We start from the raw sequence: 24,362 nt of genomic DNA, 5'->3' as shown, positions 1-24,362 counted from the left end.
ATCCTACAGACATTTGTGAAGAGTCGGGTAGGGTGTGGAGGTTGTGGAAGGAACAGACAGTCTAATCGACACACGGAGGATGACAAGCCTGGTGATTGTGGGCGGGGTGTTCTCACTGTCCACAGAGTTGCTGCCATTTGCAGAGCCTTCAGTAAGTGTAAGAACAGAGAGAAGGAGGAAGGCAGAATTCAGCCTACCTGGGCAAAGAAACCAAAGCTAGTTTCTGAGCAGATATTAAGTCAGGTCACCTATCCAAGTTAAATGGAAGGAATCTGCAGTTTGATTTAGCTGACTGACACAGCATACAGACTGAAGTCTCAAGGCTAATAATCTACCGGTAGTAAAAGACCAACTAAGCTGACTAAATTTCCAATCTTAATTAAATTAGCTAGTAGATATTTGAAGGGCTATGAGTAGAACATTGAACTGTAGAAATTGGCTCCATGTTGTAGAGATCTGGTTTCATGGACAAAAGCCCTCCAGTGGGCAGGAGGCAGCCTCTAGTGGTGGAAACAGCTGCACTTGAGGTCAAGGGGCAGCTTAGCAAAGTCCACTGGTTCTCTGAGTCTGTGACCCCCAAATAGATAAAATAAGAGCATGATCATAAAGTTTCTCTAATTTTTTATTCCACGTCTCAGTTTCATTCATCAGGCACCTTATTAAATTTTTCTATAACACATGAACCTTTAGCTATGTCAATACATAGAGTAAGGGTCGCCATGGCCCTAGCTTGGTGATGACTCAGTCTCCTGATCTGGGAAAGCTATATGCATTTCTACAGTATTCTACAATGTAATACAATTGCCTGTTTATAACCACAAAATTGACCTTCCCTGATGGGTCAGTTGTAAAGAATCCATCTGCCAATGCAGGAGATATGGATTTGGTCCCTTGTCTGGGAAGATCCCCTGGAGAAGGAATATGACCCACTCCAATATTCTTGCCTGGAAAACCCCATGAACAGAGGAGCCTGGTGGGCTATAGTCCATGGGGTCACAAAGAATTGGATATGACTTAGCCACTGAACAACAACAAACCCCTGAATGAACCATGTGGTTCTATGGGCTGATTTGCTTATTTTATTTGTTGGAAAAATATTTAATTGACTTCATACCACGTGCAACATGTTATAGTCATTCTAGTCAAGCAGTTTGAGATGAGCTATGGATCATCCTTGTAGGGAATGTTAGCTTCAGGAAGACTAAAGTTTGTTCCAGTAGCCAGGGGCTGCTCTCATCCTCACCAGCCACCCAGCAAGTGTGCTGGGGCCACCAAAGACACCTCGCAAGTATACAGATGATGCAGCTGAAAATGGAACAAGGAGGAGGGGAAGAATGAGGCTGAGCCTCAGGAGACCAAGGTGTCTTGTGCATAGGTTTATAATCTTAAAGAGGTCATTTACGCTGTTCACCATTCAGATTCCTTCGCTGTAAATAAAAAATTTTGTTGCAGTGGTCTATGAGGTTCTTTCAGTTCTAAACATTTTGCAATTTTAAGTTCAAAACCATGACTAGAAAAGACCTCACAACACATGTTTTGGGGGTGGTGGGTCACCAGTGTTGCCCTTATGAGTATTTGTGCTTGGAGCTTCTTAGAGAGAGAAGACCCAAGGTTTAGAGTCATAACTGATTCTCCTAAGCTGATGTGGGTGAGAATAGGAAGCAACTCCTAACTGTGTAATCTTGTGCCTTCAACTGTGAGGTATGATCACCAGAAACTGAAACATTATAAAGAAATGAGGGATTTTCATCTCTACTAGGTTATTGGTAGATAATATATACATGTTTTATTTTATTTATTTATTTTTTTACACATGTTTTAATAATTGCTATTTACCTAGAAACAGCCAAGGTTTCATTTAGACTTACAGTAGAGAATAGGGTTAATTCCTTGTTTTCTACACAACCAAGTGGGAAGAAAAAATGGCCATTGTTTATACCAATACACATGTGGAAAATTATATTTTCTTTGAAGAGGCAGGATATTTTAAGGTATCATGGAGAAAGTGGTAGAAGGGGTGGGTTTTTTTTCAGAGAAAACAGAAGGATCCAGTTCTTTATGTTTCCGATGCTTTTCACAGATGTGACTTATTGGTTTTGACATCAGATGTTCATATGTTGGTTTGATTTATGGAGCGGCTAATTCTAAGGGTGGGAAAATCAGAACAGAAATTTTGGAATATCAATCACAATCGTCATCTGCTTCCTTGTCTGGCCTGGCTATAATTTGTGGATTCGACATGTAAATTAGACATTTTCTTCTTTAACAAGGAAACTGGAAAGAGTAATGTGTATGCATTGGTAAACAACACTTATATCTGCTTCAGGGAGAAATGATAAAGTTTTGAGTCTATCTCTTAAAAATGAGGACGATCTTTGTCCTCAGTTATTCAGACCCAGCTCCCAACAACTTTGTTTAGAGTAGAGTTCTGTGTCTAGTTTGAAAGAATAATCAAATATAGTCGACAAAATTTCGACCTTGCCTTGATGTTTTGCATTCTTTGCCTTGTGTTTGGGAGGGAGGAGAGTTGCTGGGCAGATACGCAAGAGCAATCATTGTGCGATGATGGGAAGGATGCAGGAAAGACTGAGTCCAGAGCTCCCCTCCTCCTACTGTGGCCGCCAAATCAAGAGTTGGCTTGGATGTGTCATGACCTTGGCAGCCAGGCTGCCCTGAAGAGATGCTTCTGGGTGGAAAGTATTGAGAACAGATCTTGTAAGTTCTGGGCCTCTGGGGAAAATTTTCACCAAAGTTTCTCCCTCTTTTATTTAGTTTTAGAGTCTGTCCAAAATTTACCAGAATGAGGGAGATCATTTAAGATTTGGGTTATGATGGTTGTCTTTTTCAGTGTCCTCAGTTGAACAAAAAGTCGATGTATAATGCCATTCAATGTGTGATATGGCTTGTTTTTTCAAATTGTCACTCTGTAGGTCCCTTTGAAAGTTTAGAAGACAGTCTGGTTAAGTGGAAAGAGGCCCCAAAGCTGGCTCAGAAGAGTTGATATTGAGTCTTTCCTTATTATGTGGCCTGGGTCTTAATGACCCCTCTTACTTCATTTGTGAGATGAGGATAAAGTAATGCTTGTCTACTATGAGAATGTGCCACACAAACAAAAGATGCTAGAAGCAGCACATCTTGCTTTTCATTCATGTTGAAAATTTGTTTTTCATTCATTCTCATTTGGGCTGGAGAGTGGTGGAGGATGAGCTGAAAAATTCAGGGTGCAAGCCTTTCTGTAGGTGACTGTAAGAGGGTAGATTCTTTCCTGGTTTCGCCTATGATTTAAACTCATGTTTCTTCTTGCTGCCCTAGCCCAGGGCTTTTCCCCATGATGGTTGAGAGCATTTAATGGTCTGGGTATCAGCTTGCTGGAGGATTCGGTTTGTAGGTCTTATTCTCAGTGGCGATGGTGGGAGTGCAGTAGCACTCACAATTAGATCAGAATGGGCCAGTTCAAGATACCTAGCCACCAGGAGCATTCCCTCTCTCCATTTGTTAAATTTAAAGAGTCTATATCACCCTACCATCCCTTTCCAGGAAAATGTCCATTGGCTTCATGTTTTCTTAGTATCCACAAGTTAAATGCATTGAGCATCAGGCAGTGGTTAAGACCATAATCTTTAATCCAGATGACTACTTTCAAATTCTGTCTCCTTTACTTTCAGCTGAGTGGCTTTCTGTAATTCATAGACCTCTCTGTACTTGAGTTTTCTCATATGTAAAATGAAGGCAATAACAGTACTTACCAAATAGGATGAAAATGAAATAATTTATATAAAGTGCCTAGCATGTTGCTTGGTATCTGGAAAATCTCATTAATGTTATTATAATTATTCAATCCAGACAAAATTAGTGTTTGCTAAGGTTTGAGCTGCAGTTTTTGACAGATTGCGTGAGTTGATCCACTAGATCAAGGATTGGCCCAATTCCTGGTTTTGTAAATAAAGTTTTATTGGTACACTTTTATTGGGCCATGCTCACTTATCAGTATTTATGTGCTGTCTCCATTGGCTTTTGTGCTGTGGTATCAGACTTGAGTAGTTGTAACACAGATCATGTGTCCTGCTAGCCTAAAATGTTGACTATTTGGCCCTTTTATAGAAAAAGTTTCGGTCTCTGTCCTAGCGTATTGATTCACAGGAGTTCTAATTCCGCTTCTGTGGCTGACTTGCCTGATCTTTGATAACAATATTTAATCGTATTGTTTTCCCCACATTTAAGAAGAATGATCAAAGAAATCTGTTTGGAGATTTGACACATTGTTACCATCATTGCTAACTGAGCAGACAGGCCAAATATATCTTATATAATAGTGCCTATGGAATTGAACATGTAAGATAACTTGCATGTAGGTCAAGGCAGCCTCCGCTACAAATTTCCTGTCTGTTATGACTTTAACCCCCAATTTCATCCTTACCTAATTGATGTACTTTGTAATTATTTTTAAAAGGAGAAAACATGAATTGAGCACAGCAGCCACATCAGATTAAGGCTTATTTTATACTGATATTCTCAAGATCTATAGTAAAACTCTTAAGCATTTTAGACATAGATATCTTCTATACTTGACATTTTAAAACCATAGCGGAACATAAAAATGTGAGAATGCAGATTATCCTAAAAGTGACATTTTTATGATAAAAGAAATCTATTAAAAAGTCATGAATGGCTACAGCCATTTGTCGTTGTTAACAATATAATGATGTGTTAAAATGCTAGAGGAAGGATTATGTCAGTGTTTGATGTTTTTATAAGTTGCTGCTGTATAAAAATGTCAAATAAGAATAATCTTATACTTGACATTTTTCACTTGGTTTTCACTCTTAAAATAGCTCTGTGAGTTCTGCTTACCCTTTTTGCTCACAGTTTTGATTTTCTCTTAATAATTTTCTAGGCTTATCCATGTCACCATTTTATTTCCTCCTTATTAAACCTTTTCTTCCTTTTAAAGAATTTTCGTTACTCTTATGTATTCCTTTAAATCTGCTCCAATTCCCTCTTAATGTAAAAGAATGAATTCCTCAATTTTGGGGTGAAAATCCTGAAATAGTATCCCCATATATACTCCTGGGCTGTTCACACAGTCTCTTCATGTGATCAGAGATAAGAAGGTGCACCAATTCTTTCATGTTGGGAAATAAACTTATTCTTCGCCTCCTTTTTTAACATTGTCTTTTCAAATTCTATTTCTGGCCTTCCGCATTTCATTTTATCTAACCAGCTCTGTGCTTATATGCCCGGATTACTTCCCTTTATGCAGTTACATGTGTTTTGAACCCTGTGGAAGATGCTCAGCTCCATTCTGCTTGAGATGGGCTCAAGATTCATATTTAGAAAGAGTCTCTGTAGGAAAAAGGAGAAATTGAGAAAAAGTCATCAGTCGGTACTATGAGCAATGTAATAAATGAGAATACCTAGTTTTGGAATGGGCTTGCATTTTTTTCTCAGTATGCATATGCCTGTGTGTGTGTGTCTGTCTATGTGTATATACATGACAGAGTGCATGCACATGTATTTGGATAGTTTGGAATCTTTTATAGTCTTTGATTCCCTCACATCATACACACAGACCCTATCTGTGTGCTCACAAAGAAATAATAATATTTTTTAAAATGAGTTGTTACATTTAAGAGCTTGCTTCTTGGTTTTTCGAATGAGGCCTTTGGACCTCAGTTCCACCAATTTCCTTCCTTATACTCCCTGCAGATTTTTTCTTTATCTTTACTAGTCCCATTCTTTGTAAGTAAATGCTCCACCTCCTGCCTAAGAGAATCCCTTCACCCATGTCCTTGAGACCACTTCATTGGCATTCCACCCGAACTTCATCCTGTTAGGAGTAACTATCGTCTCCTGCATCTTTAGTTTCCCCCTCTTCACTGACTTTAAACCTCCCCAGTTCTTTTCTGTCTCGAGAGACCCTTCCTTGGTCCATTTTGTACTCAAGCTAACAAGTCCCTCCCTTGTTTTTGCTGAGTGGTCCAGGTCTGTAATATCCACACCGTCACCCATCTACTCACTCCTTGTGTTCTTGCAGGGTGGCTTCTGCTTCCCACCAGGTCCTGAAGCTAGACTTCTGAAGGTTATAGGGAGTTCTTGACTTCCAAGTCCAGTCATCTGTCCTCGATCCTCATTCTTCCTGGGTTTTCCTCCATATCTGAGACCCTCCTCCTTGCAACTCTCTTTCCTCTGCAGTCTACATGCTAAGCTCAGGTTCTTGCACCTCGGGTCTCCCTCTTCCTTATGACATGCCCTACTCTAGCTGTGCCTGACAGTTCTGTCCTTGGTCCTCTTTGTCTTTGTAACCCCTTCTCATCTCCAGAGACATTTGCTTATCTGCCTCCAGGATTCACATTTGCCAAGCTAACACTGCTCTGCTTTCCTTAGTGGGATATACTGATCATCTCTTGTATGACCCTAATGTCTGCAGAGAGAAGTCCATCAGCTAAATGCTGGATTTGGGAAATGCTATTTCCATGACCTTACATAAATCAAATGAATCAAATGTTGTTTTTTTCTTTTTTTAATTTGCTGAAATTTTTTCCCTCTTGCTGTTTTATAAACAGGATGTTTTGAGAATTCTCCTCTCAGCAGGTTCCAAACACAAACTAACATTACCATTCTTACAAAATAATAAACAGCTTTGGGCTATAAAACCTTTCAAATTGTTTTTTCACAGAGAAGGGATTTGCATGCTGACTCATTCCTGCTATATTTATAACCTATCGCTGAACCACTGCAAAGGCAAGATTTCTAATAAAGCTATGGAAATTACATGCATTGCAATGGAGCTGAATACATTTACATTTGTAGTATTTTAACATTTCCAAATTTATTGCAGATTACCTTGTTTGTGCATGTCTGTGCTTTAATGGTTTTTTATAGCAGAAAATAGTGGTTTATGATTGTATTCCCAGTAGAAATTTATTATGAATCCACCATATGGAGTATTATATAAAACCAAACTTGTAACATGGGTAGTTTTATTATCACAAAGCAAAATCTACTGTACATTATTGAAAATTAGTGATAATAGAAATGTCAAAGAAGTGAAGTTGGTTTATGAGGGGAGTCTTCATTTTGTGCTTAAAGTATCACAAAGATTTTAGATTTTGTTTTAAGATGAAAGAGTATCCTTTGACATTTAGGATATCAGATAATATAACCGTGTAGTATTTCTTCCCTCTCCTGCTCTCTGGTTCCCTCATGCTGATATTTGCTAAAGCAGGAGAGGGACAAAGGGATTGCACGAGCATTCACCTCATGCACAAGTCCATCTTCCCATAAGACTCAGTGGCACACTGGGATGACCCAGAGGGATGGTACGGGGAGGGAGGTGGGAGAGGGGTTCAGGATGAGGAACACGTACACACCCGTGGCAGATTCATGTTGATGTATGGCAAAACCAATACAATATTGTAAAGTAAAAAAAAAAAAAAAAAAGACTCAATGGCAACAATTTCTAGTCATCCCTGACAACCATAAGCCATTAGAACTTTCCATGAGCAATGGTCCTGGCAGCTATTGCTAGAGCACATGGAGTCTAGTTATTTTCTTCTTACCTAACATTTATTGGGCATCCTACTTGAGGAATTTTAAGTACCTATTTCTGCTATCATTTTCAGCTCAGAGAGTGTAAGGGTGAGACCTAAAGAAGTTTCATATTTATGTCAATCAACATCTTGCATGGACATCTCCCAGGGACTTTATTTTTGGCAAGTTCCCAAACCTTTGCAATGCACCTACAGGTTTTTTTTTTTTTTTTTAAGTGTGTGAGGTTAAATAAATAATTGTCTGACATTTTCTACAGAGTCTATGATTATTTAATAAGCAGGAGTTTTTTTATTGTGCTTAGTTTCTCAGTTGTATCCGACTCTTTGCAACACTTTTTTTGGACTATAGTGCATAAGGCTACTTTGACCAAGGGATTTTTCAGGTAAGAAAACTGGAGTGGGTTGCCATTTCCCCCTCCAGGGGATCTTCCCAACCTAGGGATTGAACCCGGGTCTCCTTTGTCTCCTGCGTTACAGGCAGATTCTTTACCCACTGAACCACTGGAGAGTCAGGAGAGACTCCACATAATATAATCAACAACATTAAAAAGTAAAAACATTGTGCATGATACCTTCTTTTGCTACCCTTTGTGAGTGAGTGTGTTTATTTGGAAGACTTTTTATTCTTCTCACATATTCATTGTACCCCCAGGAAGGACTGGCATCACTGGTACAACCACCTTGAAAAATCAGGAGGGAGCTGGAGGAGGGGTTTTCTATCATCCAGGATTCTGCAGAGGGTACTGCCATGTTGTGTGGTCAGGAAGGGCAGAACTGAGTGTAATGCTTCATATATTTGAATCATAGCCCTGAGTATCTGTCCATGCAAAAAGGTTTATTATACAGATGAGTTAATGTTCTAAATAGGGGAAAATGTAACAAGTTTTGCAAATGTAAAGCATTTTAGAAAAAATCCTAAAAGTCAATTCATTATATGTCCCTAAACTGGTTATTAGATGTAGTCCTATCCCAGTGGCGAGATTTTGGTGATGGGACTATCTGAGCTCTGAGAATGTTTATATTCATAACTCCAGTCTGATCCCTTTTTCTTGTCTAAAGTTCCAACAAAACTTGAGCAACTTTGCTACTAACAGCAAATGGTTCATTTAAAAATTCAAAGTGTCTATGTGAAGTAAATTTTATACTCCATGTAAACTCCTGTTGAATTTTTGAGAAACTCAATGTTTTCAAAATTCATGGGCATGAAGATGTTGTTTTGATTGCTTGTAATGTCTTTGAAGTATGACATTCTGTACTTAATGGTTCTTTTTGTTATCTGACACTCTACATCAGAATACGAAATTACAGCTTGTGCCTCCTACAAGGTTGAAAATTTAGTTGACTGCTTTTTAGGCAGGGGGCAATTGACACTTAACCAATAACTGACATTATTTTGACAAACCTTGTTAAAATATTTTTTATAGGTATAGGTAGGATAGCACACTGAAAGTGAAAGTGAAGTCGCTCAGTCGTGTCCGACTGTTTGCGACCCCATGGCCTGTAGCCCACCAGGCTTCTCAGTCCATGGGATTTTCCAGGCATGGATACTGGAGAGGGATGCCATTTAGCACACTGAAAACTCATGTAAATTAAGAGCTTAAAGGAGTGACTGGCTAGGAGTTTCCCGTGGCTAGACATGTATCCCTTCAAACAGCTGTTTTGATATTTTATGTTCTGTAGATTCTGCCGTTTCAAGTCTTCTTAAGCTAGTGATGAAAACTCATATTAAAATGTTGAGTAATAGCTTTTCATCAGGACACCAGGTTAATAAAAGCAGAACAGTCCTCAGTGCAATGATCTTCCAGAGTGGATCCAGTTTTCTCCTTATAAGTCTTCACTCTTACTAATAAACTACAGAGAAAACGTGAACTCCAAAGAGGGTGCACAAGAAGGTGAGCCAGAAGGAGAGCGTGGGGAACTGAAAGGATTGACTTTGCCTCAGTCTGAACCATGGACCCACCTGGCGTGGACCACATGTGTTCTTTAGATAAATGGCTTTTTGAAAAATAGGAATAAAACTGCTTTCCAGTAAGATTTACACACTCCCAGTGTCTCCTGTTAGTTTTCCTAGTTCTCAGCATCATTTATTTCTCAGGCTATGTAGTTTCTTATTACATTTCATTTAATTAATTATTACAAAAAGCCAACAGCTCAAATAGAACAACATAATTTCCCAAATTGGACATATAGGCACCTGAGAAGAAATTAATCAAGATAGAAATGAGCAGACAGCTGTGAGACAATCAAGTGATAGCAAGAAGGGACATAATAAAGCACATCAAAGAGTTTGCTGGCAGATTGTACATCAGGACTGAACAAAAAGGATTATGCGTGAAAATCACTAATAGATCCTCATACTTTTAAAAAACTGTATATTGAAATGGTTGACATAAAAGAAATTCAAAACCTTGTTTTTGCTTTTGGATTTAACATCCTCTTAAAACTGTAGCTGTCTCCTAGGGACAATACACTTGGGGACAGGATGGGAAAACCATTGGGCAGATTCATGTGTAGTGAAATCATGTTCTAAATTATATTTCTTTCTCATATATTTCTTCAAATGATCAACTTTTGGTCAAAGACATACTTTGCAGATGCTTCTGGCTAAAAACATGAAATTTTTGTTTTGAGCTTTTTCTGCTAAGAGAGTGACAGAGTGCTCAGTTGACTAAGTCAAATATCATTATTTCAAATACATCTCTACAGCCTTTCCTGGAATAAGAGTCTGTTAAATAACAGCAGATATGTTGAGTCTTTGGGAAAATATGAAAATGATTGCAACACGTGCCATCAATTTTTAGCAGTAGGTCTCAGTGGTTTTCATTTCAATCCCAAGGAAGGGAAATGCCAAAGAAAGTACAAACTACCACACAATTACACTTATTTCACATGCTAGCGAAGTAATGCTCAAAATCCTTCAAGCTAGGCTTCAACAATACATGAACCAAGAACTTCCAGATGTATAAGCTGGATTTAGAAAAGGCAGAGGAACCAGAGATCAAATTGCCAACATCTGTTGAATCAGAGAAAAAGCAAGGGAATTCCAGAAAAACATCTACTGCTTCACTGACTATGCTAGTCTTTGACTGTGTGGATCACAATAAACTGTGGAAAATTCTTCAAGAGATGGGGATATCAGACCACCTTATCTTATCCTGAGAAATCTGTATGCAGGTCAAGAAGCAAGTTAGAACTGGACACAGAACAATAGACTGGTTCCAAATTGAGGAAGGAGTACATCAAGGCTGTCTATTGTCACCCTGCTTATTTAACTTATATGCAGAGTACATCATGAGAAATGCTGGGCTGGAGGAAGCACAAACCGGAATCAAGATTACTGGGAGAAAGAGCAATAACCTCAAATATGCTGATAACACCACCTTAATGGCAGAAAGCAAAGAGGAACTAAGGAGCCTCTTGTTGAAGGTAAAAGAGGAGAGTGAAAAAGCTGGCTTAAAACTCAACATTCAAAAAACTAAGATCATGGCATCGGGTCCCATCACTTCATGGCAAATAGATGGGGAAACAATGGAAACAGTGAGAGACTTTATTTTTGGGGGGCTCCAAAATCACTGCAGTTGGTGACTGAAGCTATGAAATTAAAAGACACTTGCTCCTTGGAAGAAAAGCTATGATGAATCTAGAAAGTGTATCAAAAAGCAGAGACATCTCTTTGCCAACAAAGGTTTTTAGAGTCAAAGCTATGGTTTTTCCAGTAGTCAAACATGGACATGAGATTTGGACCATAAAGTAGACTGAGCACCAAAGAATTGATGGCTTTTGAACTGTGGTGTTGGAGAAGACTCTTGAGAGTCTCTTGGACTGAAAGGAGATCAAACCAGTCAATCCTAAAGGAAATCAACCCTGAATATTCATTGGAAGGACTGATGCTGAAGCTGATGTTCCAATACTTTGACTACCTGATGTGAAGAGCCTACTAATTGGAAAAGACTTTGATGCTGGGAAAGATTGAAGGCAGGAGGAGGAGGGAATGACAGAGGATGAGACTGTTGGATGGCATCACTGAGTCAGTGGACATGAGTTTGAGTGAATTCTGGGTAATAGTGAAGGACGGGGAAGCCTGGTGTGCTGCAGTCCATGGGGTCACAGAGAGTCTGACACGACTGAACACAACTCAGTGGTGGGAAGAGGGAATGTATCAGAATCGTGTGTGTGTGTGTGTGTGTGTGTGTGTGTATGTTTCTCTTCCAACCTACACACTTTCCTTCCAAGGGAAATCTGTATAATATCTAGATGGGTGGCCAGCATCTCTGATGGATGTGTGTGTGTGTCTGCATTTTTGTGTGTAGTTTGAGAGAGCCCTGCATGTGATGCTGATACTTAATCCCCTATGTGGAAGACGATCAGTTTTTGTATTTAGATTTTTGAGCTCAATAATCAAGTGGCTATTTCCTCCCCTGTGCTCTCCATAATTTGGGTTAGCTGCCAAGTTATGCAAACAGGCAGACTTAGTGACTAAGAGTTAACTTAGTTAACTGAGAAACTAGCATTCTCAAAGATTTTCTAAAATGATAAAATAAAAACATTTATCCTTTATTAAAATATCTTATAATATTTATGCATATCTAGATATCCAAAATAGAACTTAAAAGAAATATCATTTAAATTATCCCTGATTAATTGGTTCAATTTCATACTTTATTCCCAATCTTTGTCCATTCCCATAACTGCTATAGCTACCTCTTAACTTTCTTGAAAGTGTCAACAGACTAAATTTAGAATTAAAACATGCCAGAGTATGAAGGGCTCTGAAGATTCTTAAGATTCTCAAGAGTCAAAAGCTTTTGAAGATGATATCCAAGTATCTTTTGATCTTTGTCACAATCACAAGGGGCTGTATTTTATTTAGAGTCTTAATTAATAAAGACAGATTTGTTTATTCCTTCTAGAATTCCTAATCACTTGCTTTCTAGCTGAAAGCCTGGATTTTGCATTTTGGGAGGGAAGGGGTGGCATCTTTTATAGACTCATCACAGAAATAAAAGAGGAAGAAATTTGTGAAATTAAGTGAATGGATTCTCATCACTATAACTTTTATTTCAACAGCTTCTATGTTCTAATTTCTTAGTACTTGCAGGCATTTTATTTATCTTCCATTATAAATATAACACATAAGAATACATTTTTATGTCTGGTGTTTCTAACTACAAATTTAATCTACATCAGGATTTAATCTTTATTTTATATTTTAAACAGATTATAATAGGATTTTAAACAGAGAGACAAGTAGTTTCTTGGAAAAAGTGGATTTGATACTTTATCCTGACTTTTCTCCCATCTGTGGATTAAATAAGCTCATATTGCTATATAAGTGTCACTGAAAAGAAGTTGCATCTATTGAGCCCCTGTTGTGTACCTAATACTATGCTGGATGCTTTTCATATTTTCACATTTATCTCCTTGACAACCCTATGAAGTATTGGTCACTAAGTCATGCTCAACTCCTTGTGACCCCTTGGACGTAGCCTGCCAGGCTTCTCTATCCCTCAGATTTTCCAGGCGAGAATACTGGAGTGGGTGGCCATTTCCTTCTCCAGGGGATCTTCCTGACCCAAGGATTGAACCTAAGGCTCCTGCCTTGGCAGAGGGATTCTTTACCACTGAGCCACATGGGAAGTTTCTATGAAGTATAACATACCTCAATTTTAAATGAGTGAACCCAGAGTCAGAGAGGTTAAGTAACTGCTCAAGATTCTATAGCTATTTAATAACTGATCTTATTTCATTATTATCATTAATGATGATAATTTTTATAGCCACCATTTATTGAGTACTTTCTAGATGTCAAAGATATTTTTGGCATACAAACATGTTTCCCTCAGACATCAAATAAATTAATATACATATTTTATTGGTGAAGATATGAAAGGTCAGAGAGGTTAAGTAAACCTTAAGTTTACTTATCTTATGTTTTCAAGATAACATAGCTAGTCAGCGACAGGGTTTGAGTTTTTCCAGTATTGCATTTAACACTGGCTTATGTACTTCACAAACATTCTTATATATTCATGAACAGCCATATTATTAAAATAAGTGATCAGTTCCCACAGCCATCTTGAAAAACATTTTTCATTCATACGCTAAACTATATCTTGTCTATCATCTTTTCTAGTCTCATTGCTCTGTAGTTGCTTCTGTTGTAACCTATACGATTGGTGATCTGGCAGCAGTTGGTCATTTACATGGTGATCGAACATGAATATATGTTAGTATGAGTTAAGGGTTTGCTTTATTCATCTGCTTTCCTTCCAGTCTAAACACTGAGCTAAAATTGAGACACTGACATGATAATTTATTGAAGCCTGACATTTCTGGGCAAGATTTGTTTGTCCAACTCTTGAAAGCCTGACTGAGTTTAAACTCTATCACAGGCATCAGTCAAAACACTCAAGAATCATGGGAAAGAATGGTGCTTTTCCTCCACAGCTGCTCTGCAGAAAGGGGATTGCATGGGAAGACTTCTCATCTTGGCAGAATGTTGCTAGGAGCAAGGGCTTTTCCTTAAGAGAGAAGCCGCCTCCTCCCTCATAAGCGTAAAGGATGCAGGAATGTCACATTGCTTGCATTCTTTTGATTGTTTTCCTGACTTCCATTTTGTTCTGGCACTTGTCAAAACTGTCAGCACCTTCATTTTTTGTTCATCCTGTTTCCCAGCCAAGGATAACTTGTAATAGGTTCAAATTTCCAAGTGCCTGCATTTGGCTGTGAAATAGCACTGTGCAATTCTGCAGCTCCAGAGGCTCCCACTACCCATCATTGTAGGATTCTAATGGAAATCTTCTCTGAGTCCTTCTCTCAAAGTTTCCTGGCTCCTCGTGGTGTCTGGTTGGATGGTCAGAGATGATGGCTCCACCCCGGCTGTTCTCTGAATTGGAGAATTGATTGATTTTTTACCATCATCTGCCAGCTATGTAACATTTGCAAGCCCTTCCCTATTGATCTTGCAGGGATTAATTTCTTGTTTTTATTATTGAGATGTTTCTGAGATGAAGAGTAATATCAGATTGCCTAAGTCCCTGGAAGAGGAAGACAAACATTCAGAGAGCTTTCGTATATATTATAGAAAAAAGCCCAGAGGCCTGGACAAAGTTGATAATTATCAAGCTCATGAAACAAGGTTTCTTCTTCTTAGATCTCTACTGAAAAATACCCATAGGATTTTTATTTTCATTTGAATATGCAGCCCACTGGTGACTTGGTAAAGAAAATCTCTTAGTTGCTGAAGAATTAAATAACATATTCATAGCATTTCAAATAATGGACTAAAATTTTTTTAAATAATTTATTTGATACCCACTCATCCCATTCATTCAGCAAAGATTTCTTAAGCACCTGCTGGGAAATGGGTAGAGTGTTGTGCTTTAAAAAACACAAACACTGGAATCAGACTGTTGTTGTTTAGTCCCTAAGTCATGTCTGACTCTTTTGTGACCCCCATGGACTGTAGTCCACCAGGCTCCTCTGTCCATGGGATTTCCCAGGCAAGGATACTGGAGTGGGTTGTCATTTCCTTCTCCAGGGGATCTTTCCAACCCAAGGATCAAACCCACATCTCCTGCATTGGCAGGCTGAGTGGTGGCTCAGTGGTAAAGAATCCGCTTACTAACACAGGAGATGCGGGTTCAATCCCCGGGTTGGGAAGGTCATCTGGAGGAGGAAATGGCAACCCACTCCAGTGTTCTTGCCTGGGAAATCCCAGACAAGAAGAACCTTGAGGGCTACAGTCATGGGGTCATAAAAGAATCAGACAGTTTCAAATCCTGGTTTCTCCATTTAGAACTCTGTGACCTTGGGCAAGCTACTTAACCTCTCCTGCCTTAGTTTACCCATTTAAAAAATGGAAATGGTATGTGCCTCATAGAATTGTTTTGAGAATTAGATACACAAGAAACTTTTGCATGTAGAAATTCCTTAACAGCTGTTGTCATTATTGCTTAAGGTGTCGTGTATCTTCCTATTATACAACTATCGAAGGAAAGTCCTCCCCTGAAAATTGTTGATAATGTACTCAAATAGTCAAAATAAAGGCATGAGGAAACATAAAATACAGAGTTAAGTAACAGTATGGAATCTGTTGATTAAGTACCAGTGACTTTAAGGTTTGGGTAATACAGGTTAGAAGTTTCACAGGAAGGTGTGATTCAGTGCCTGCGTAGTCAGGGAAGGCTTCAGGGAAGATGAGGAAGACTCTCACCATCTAGTCTCAACTAACTTTGTCCATTTGCCCATCACATCCTTATTGTCTCTTTCCACCATCCACCCCCAACCACTGACCCCATCTAATTGAGCTTCTCAGCGATCCCTAGGCACTTCTCCAGTTCCATGCTTTTACACACACATGCATTTCTCCCTTCCCTCTATTTTACTTTTGCCCAGTTATCATAAAGTTTTTTTGAACAGTGGGTCATTTCCTTTTAAACTAAGCCAGAATTTCTGACCCTTGCCTTCCCTGTTAGCCTGCCCTGGCTCACATTGATCCTTGACTTTCCCTAACTTAGTCTCTTACCCTGAAACTGCCCACTCTCTTTTTTCTTGACTCCTAAATGTGAAAAAAGGGGTTAGTGGTACCCAGAATCTAAGAGCTTGCATTGTGATGTTATCAGTCTATTTGAAGTGAATTTGAAATCCATCATGTATATTTTTATATTTTATAAATGTATGCATTTAGCCAATTAAGCTGGAAATAAATAATCAGAATGAATCCTAATAAGTGCTGAGCACATATCAAAGTACTAATGGCATAATTTCTGGAGAATAGGGTAAATGCCATCTACTTTTAGGGCAAAGGCATATTATCTATCAGACTTAAAACTCTTATTTTCAAAAGGTAGAATTTAAAAATAAGCTCTTTAAGGTCTTTTTTTTTTGATTTTGTATTGGGGTATATAGCTGACGAACAAACACCATTGTTGACAGTTTCAGGTGAACAGCAAAGGGATTCAGTCATACATATATACGTGTATCTATTCTCTCCCAAACTCCCCTTCTATCCAGGCTGCCACGTAACACTGAGCAGAGTTCCATGAGCTATACAGTAGGTCCTTGTTGGTTATCCATGTTAAATATAGCAGTGTGTACATGTCCATCCCCAAATCCCCGGCTATCCCTTTCCTCCATCCTCTCCCACCTACCACCCCTCTGCAACCATAAGTTTGTTCTCTAAGTCTGTGAGTCTCTTTCTGTTTTGTAAGTTCATTTGTATCATTTCTTTTTAGATTCAACATAAGAGATATAATATTTCTTCTTCTCTGACTTTAGCCAAAGAATTGAACTTCTGAATGTCAGAGCTGACAGTGTCTTTTGATTAAAATGTTTCAGGGCATAGGTATTACTTCTGATTGCACAAGCCTGAGTAGGAGGTACTTTTCTAAACTGCCTCATTGGTAGAGGCTTGGGGAGCCCTAATGTATCTGTAGAGTACGCATGATGCAGGCAGCTGCTGTGCGGGTCACACAGTAAAACCAGGAGACAAGATGAGACAGCAGTTCTCTGACTACAGCTGGCAACCCCTTCCCGCTCTGAAAAAAGATCACAAGGTGTTGAGTCATGTCATTGATATTTCCTTCAGCCTTTCTCCCATTGCAAGGCTTTGCTTAAACTGACTGAATTTCTGAGGTCAGATGCTGAGATTTTCTAGAAAAGTGCTCACAATTTGCTATGCCTGAATCGTCCCATTTAACATCCCACAGCGTGTCATACAGTGTGGGATTTAGGGAGCCCACTAATTAACTGTGTGACCTTGGGAAAGTCACAGTCATTGGGTTGAAAAATAACCCTGACTCCTTCCAACTCTGTGCTGCCTGGATCTCCATCCTTGCACGTATCTCTCCGTTCCCCAAGACTCTTTCCTCATTGGCTTCTAGTGGGAAATTCTGCATATTGTGCTTAACAGGCTGTTAAATTATCTTAATTAAAGTGTCAAGGGATAAAAATTGAAGATTACTCAGAGCTGCCACCCCAGCCCTTCCCCAGCTCATCCCCAGCCAGTTCAAGAAGTCTTTTGCTAAGAAGATGCTGATGTGCAATACTTAAGTAAGCACTCTATGGGGTAACAATGAACCACTGGATTCCATATGGGGTCTTTAGACATGGGGTGAAATTGAACTGTGTAGTCTCTTTTGGACAGATTTTTCCATAAGCCAGAACGTGATGCCTCTGTCAAATTCAACACTTTTGTGAAAAAAAGACTACTGCTGCTGCTGCTACTGCTAAGTCACTTCAGTGGTGTCCGACTCTGTGCGACCCCATCCCTGGGATTCTCCAGGCAAGAACACTGGAGTGGGTTGCCATTTCCTTCTCCAATGCATGAAAGTGAAAAGTGAAAGTGAAGTCACTCAGTCGTGTCCGACTCTTCATGACCCCATGGACTGCAGCCTACCAGGCTCCTCTGTCCATGGGTTTTCCAGGCAAGAGTACTGGAGTGGGGTGCCACTGCCTTCTCTGAAAAAAAGACTAACAAAGACTTAAGGGGAGAAAAGTAGGAGTAAAAAATTCAAACCTTATTCTGTTCCTCCACTCAGGCCAAGACAGCTCTGTTCAGAGGAGATGATGTTGGGCTTCACAACCTGCTCCTTCTGCGATGCTTCCGAGTTTGAAGAATTATGTCTTGGAAGCCCTAGACTTGGATCATAATTTTCTAAGAAAAGCAAATCCTTCTAAAGTAGTTAGTTCAGAATTTTTATCTGGATTAGTCTAATATGTAGGGAAATAGCTGGAACAGGATAAGTTTATGAAGACAAGACTGGCACTACACATTTTCTAAGGCGAGAACAAACCACTAAAGTGGGAAAGATATGGCCAATCTGACTTGATATTTAAATAGAATTGGCAGTTAGCTAATGTGAGAGAATAGCTCTTACAGAGCTCCTCCCCCACATCTTCCAGCCCACGAGTTCCATGTCTGAAAAGCCCACTTGTTCTGAGAGGATGTTTAGCCTAATGGTTCAACTTTAAAGCCAGACTGCCTGGGGCTAGGCCATGACCTTGGGACAACTACTTAATATCTCTGCCTCAGTTTCCTCACCTGTGAAATTGTATAAACTAGTACTTATAGTATTGTTATGCGTGTTCAGTGAGTTAATATATTTATAAAGGCTTAGACCAGTGAGTGACTTAGCAGCAAACCAGCAATTGGCATGCAAGGAGTGTCCAAGTATCGATATTGTAGGAACGTTGTTTAATATCCAAATAAAGCAAGGAAATATAAGAACACAAAGTCATTGTTGATCATTTAGATCTCAGCATGAATTAATTCCCTTCTCTGTTCTGAGGTACTCTGAGAATCCTGGGGACCTTGGGAAGCTAGAAATGAGAAGTCAGAAGAACTGCTGTACATAAGTGAAGTGGTGAAGCAAATGCTTACTTGACTCAAGGCTTTGCTTTTGAGCCAGCTTACCTATTATTCTGTCCATTTGAACTTCCTTTCACACTGTGATTGTAGATTGTGAATTCATTGGCTCCTCGTTATTCAGCCAACCCTGGCTTTTCTGATGATGGTTCTTAGAGACTCTTCCTTGTCTAGGTGGGAATTAAGAGATGCTTTTAGCATCCTTTTTTATATCTTTTGTCTTAACATTCGGGCAGACAATCAGTGGACACTGTTGGTTTATTAATCTTGCTCCTGTTCTATTAGGGGTAAATGCTGGCTTCTCTTAATATGTGAGTAGGTGATAAAACATCTTTGGCTCTATTTCCTCTTCAAAGAAGATCCCTTACAGAAATGGTTCTCAGACTTGAGCATGCATCAGGAGATAACAAGACTCACCAGGAGGCTTGTTAAAATGCACATTATTTGGCCCCATACCAGTTTCTGATAAAGTAACTAACAAATGGAAGCTGAGAATCTGCAGTTCTAACAACTTTCAAAGTGATGCTGATGCTGCTGGTTCAGGGACCACACTTTGAGAACCACTGTCCTAGAGTAGAATTCCCACCATTAATTGCATATTGGAATGTCCTGGAGAACTTTAAAAACCCTTGATGCCTGGGTCCCACTTCAGATTTTCTAACTTGACTTTGGGTATGGCCTGGGCACTGGAATTTATAAGAACAACACAGTACTTTTAGCCATAGAGGATTATGACTGAAATTATTGTGATTTAGGGGGAAAAAGTAATTTGCCTGTGTGTACCCAAGATTTTGGGACTTCCCTGATGGCTCAGTAGTAAAGAATCCTCCTGCTAATGCAGGAGATGCAGGTTCAATCCCTGGGTCGGGAAGATTCCCCTGGAGAAGAAAATGGCAATCCACTCCAGTAGTCTTGCCTGGGAAATCCCATGGATAGAGGAGCCTGGAGGGCTACAGTCCATGGGGTTGCAAAAGAGTTGGATACAACCTAGGGACTAAACAGTAACAATAACCCACACTTTCACTTCAAGGGCAGATTCTCGTAGGATAGAAATACAATCTTTCGTTGTATTTTGTATTTTATATTATATTTTATTGTATTTCTCCTCAAACAAACAGAAAACCCCCAAAAGCTGCTTTCTGATGAGGATGACTGCATTAACCGAAAAAGAAAAAGCATTTTGCTGGGATCCACAAGAAAAGAAATTAGTACTAAAGTAAGGAGAATGCTTGTGTACAGCCAGTCCTGGGGACAGGGTAATGAATAAATACTGCCATTGGCGTTATAACCCCCATGGCCTTTTTTCAGCCATTCAGTGGGAGGGGTGCTCCCCCACTGTGTTGCTACAGAGTCAGAGGGGCTCATGCCCGCTTGCTAGCCATGGTAACCAGCAAGAAAGAATTGGGGTTTTTGTCCACCCAGAGCAAGTGACTCTGGATCTGCTAGATAGAGGTTGGGCTATAATAGCTGTTAATATACTATGGAAAAGGCTGATAATGTGCCTCTTGTCAGACTCCAGGATAGAGGCCGTGTGAAACAAGAAGTTTAACTAGCTGTGGCCTTTACTTTATTTGATAAAGTGTAGTTTACTTTCTACTTGAGCTTTTTATTGACCATAATAATTCTAATTGAAATAAACATTTTGATTACAGCTCTGTTCCGCAACTGCTTAATAGGGAACTAAAATAACTTTCAATAATCATTTTGTCCAAATGGGATTCATTTAGCCTGACAGTTATTCCAGGCATTTATTGGCATGCGGCAGGCTGGGAGTGTTTCCGAGTATAATTACGGGAACATTTTACACTGGGGTTAACCTTACCAAAATGACAGACTGAAAAGTGGTGTAAAGGAGCAAATAAAACCCATAATCTGCCATAGAAACTCATAAATGAATCCCCTTTCTCCACTGTTTCTGATGCCCAGTGCTCTAGTTAAAATTAAAAGGAGTTTTCTTTTGAAACTGACAGTCTGGCTGCAGGAGCACACTTTAATGAGGGTTCACTGTAAACCCAGTGCTTCTGGGCTACGAGGAACTTTATAGCCACGAGGAATTCTTTGGGCTCAGCTGGGCAATCGGGGTTGTAAGGTGGCTGAGGTTGGGGGACAGAGGGAATTTATCTTCGGTTCAGCAGTCTCCAGGCCCCATCCTTCAGCCAAAGGGGGAACAGCGTTCCTTGTCATCTGTCCTCCTTAGTTAGGGGATCAAGGAGATGAGGAGACCACCAGACTTCCTGGGACATTGATCCTTTTCCTTCATGGCTTTGTATAGCAGAGTCATCTGCTGCATGTCCCATTTTCTTTCCTGGAAACCACCTACACTCAGCCTCCAGCCTGAACCACATGAGAACTTCGATGTGTGAAATGGGAAACCAGCATCCTCACGGACAGGATAACAGAAGAGACCATCATGGCTTTGGGGGTGGGCCATCGGAGCATCCTTGCCACAGCTGAGATGAAACTGAGTGTTCAGTGTTGTCAGCAGGGGTGTGCTCGGTCTGTGGGGCAGTGCAGATAGAGCACAGCTGTGACCTGGAGCCTTCTGAAGGGCTCAAGGTTCTTCTGAATGTAAGGGGGTTAGGTGGATTTTTTTGAGGAATCCAAGGGCAACTTTAGGGCTTTGCTGTTGGTTCAGATGGTAAAGAATCTGCCTGCAATGTGGGAGACCTGGGTTCAATCCCTGGGTTGGGAAGATCCCCTGGAGAAGGTAATGGCTACCCACTCCAGTATTCTTGCTTGGAGAATTCCATGGACAGAGGAGCCTGGCAGTTACAGTCCATGGGGTGGCAAAGAGTTGGACATGATTGAGCGACTAACACACACACACACACACACACACACACACACACGGGCAACTTGAAGTCCAAAACAAATTATGCAAGTTCAGTATTATCACGATGGGTGTTACTTCTTTATATCAAATGCTGTCTTTAAAGTTCTTTGAAAAGGAAACTTACACTGCTGAAAATACATGTCTTTGAGTGATTCAGTGACTCATCAGGGGTTTGATAAGGTGACAGACTTGCTGCAGTTGCTCTGTGTTCGTTCATTGAAATCAGCTACTACTTAAAAAAAAACTCCTCTGCTGCTCCAGCTAAAGAGAGAAAGACCTTTGGCCAGTGTTTAAGTAACAGTTTCCATTTCCAAACTGTCCCCAGGATCACACACTCCAGGGTGATGCTTCTGTCCTGGGTGCTTCAGGCTCACCTGCTGCTGCTGCTAAGTCGCTTCAGTCGTGTCCAACTCTGTACGACCCCAGAGACGACAGCCCGTCAGGCTCCCCCATCCCTGGGATTCTCCAAGCAAGAACACTGGAGTGGGTTGCCATTTCCTTCTCCAATCAGGCTCACCTGGAAGGCTTTAATTTAGTAAAAATCCACACTTGAAGGAAACCATGCCTGAAGCCACTCTGCCTTTCTGGACTTAGCAGTTAACCAGGCCAACGCAGCTTTTTTGTTCTTTGAATGAATTTGATTGGGTTTTTAGTTACTTAAAACTGAAAATAGCCCAGCTAATAAATAGAAATTTGGTGTTATTACACTAAAGTCAAGTAATGTCATAAGGTAAATTTATACACCTGGATAGGAAAGGACACTGTGACTCTCCTCAAAGGCAGAGCCTGATATATTAGAACTCTAGATTAAATAGATTTTCTTATTTGCTCCAACCTCTATGTAAGTAAAAATAGGATCTATTAAATGTTGACAAAAGTGATTAAACCCCGTGCCTGCATAAAAGAAACATTTCCACAGAGCAGATATTAAATCTTTCACAGGCGTCACCTGCTAGAGTTTGCCTGTGTTGTGACATAAAAGGTCACCATCACAACCTGCTCCTAGAGCTGGCTATAAACACTCTTGCTTTTGAGTCTACATGCAGATCATCTTTTGCTTACCTAAGAGCCTTTCCTTGTTGTATTAGAAGCTGTCACGGAGTATATACTTAAAAAAAAAAAACCCTCAAACTTTGATCTTTTTACAAGCCTTTGGAGGCTACCCCTTCTCATAACCCCTGTGCAACAATCGTCCCACCCTTGCCCCCAGAGCAAAACAGTAGGCCTTCATATTCTGGATGAGAAAATAAAAACGGCACATTCTCTCCAGGGAAATGGCTACATAGGACGTGGATCGAAGACATTGTTTTCCACCTACAAAAATCAACGCTGTGCTTTGTTTATGCTGTTCTAATTACAATTGTGTCTCTCTTGGATAATTTCCTTGTCTACCTCCATTTGTGAGCACAAATTTGACAGAACTGGAGCAGACAGAAAACAGAGGTGTTTATTATAACCAACATTTATTGGAACACATCTCTCTTACAGGAAGGATCATGTCCATATGTTTATAGTGGACCAAAGGTGTAGGGATATCTGCTTTGGGGAGGGAGAGTCCTATTCTAAACCAAGCAGATGAAAACTGCAAAACGAAATTAAAATTCTAGAATTTTGGGCTGAAGTAACTTTTGTGATTAAAAAATTTATAGTGTAACAACTCTATGCCATTTGTCAAAATCTGGATCATCTCTGAGTGTAACTTTGAACTTCCATAATTGCAACTCTAGTGGGTTAGGACTGCTTTAGTTTGCATTCTTCTTTGTGCTTATTCTGAAGTTCCAGATTCCCATCCTAAGCAGGCAGTGGGTGAGGTGACACTGATAGGCAGTGTCATAGTGCCATGTTTTGTGTGGCTCTTGGTTCCACTTTTTGATTGTGCTTTCTTTTGTCTCTGTAGGAGAATATACATTGACCACCGATTTCTTTTTGGAATAGTTCTTACCGCTGATCTCTTTCTCATGGTCCTGTAATTTTAAGAAATTTTAATGAACGTCATTCCATTTTCAGTGGAAACGCAAATACAAAATAAATGAGTATGTTGTTTGAGAAGAACAAGTATTCACTGGTGTCTCAGGAACAGCTAAGAATGACCGGGGTGAATTCCGCTCCAAGTAGTGCTCCTTCCTAAACAAGTTCTAGTCTTTGATTTCCCTGCTTACTCACCACACGTTGCTCCCATAGGGCTCAAGGTCATTCTCTATGGTTTTCATTACTTGGTTCCTTGCTGATTTCTACCCCTGTTTGTCTCTGTTACAAGTTGAATTGTATCCCTTCAAATTCATATGTTAAGTCATAACTATCCTCAGTACCTCAAAATGTGACTTTTTTTGGAGATATTTTTGCACATGTAATTAGTTACAATGAGGTCACACCGGGGTAGGGTGGGCCTCTAATTCAACATGGCTAGTTTTCTTGTCCAAAGGGGAAATTTGGACACAGACACACAGGGAAAATGCCATATGAAAATTGAAGTTATGCTATCACCAGCCAAGGAACTTTCAGAAACTATGAGAGAGACCTGGAACAGATTCTTCCAGGGCCTTCAGGGGGAGCACGGCCTTGCGGCCCCCTTGATCTCTGCCTTCCAGCTTCCAGAACTATGAGACAATAA

The 24,362-nt window shown here is 39.9% G+C and overlaps 1 long non-coding RNA gene across 3 annotated transcripts in view; it reads left to right on the top strand.

Annotated features, from left to right (window-relative positions):
- The first annotated feature begins 904 nt into the window (after positions 1–904).
- LOC133246239 (uncharacterized) overlaps positions 905–24,362 on the top strand; it is a 458,519-nt gene continuing 435,061 nt past the window's right edge. For all 3 annotated transcript variants that reach the window (XR_009735972.1, XR_009735973.1, XR_009735971.1), the window contains exon 1: positions 905–2,715. This is a non-coding gene — a long non-coding RNA (uncharacterized LOC133246239). The remainder of the gene's footprint in view (positions 2,716–24,362) is intronic.

The sequence above is a fragment of the Bos javanicus genome, chromosome 4, assembly GCF_032452875.1.
Source record: "Bos javanicus breed banteng chromosome 4, ARS-OSU_banteng_1.0, whole genome shotgun sequence".
Taxonomy (NCBI): Eukaryota; Metazoa; Chordata; class Mammalia; order Artiodactyla; family Bovidae; genus Bos; species Bos javanicus.
The sequence above is the reverse complement of the archived record's forward strand: the minus strand, read 5'-3'. Positions and strand labels throughout refer to the sequence as shown.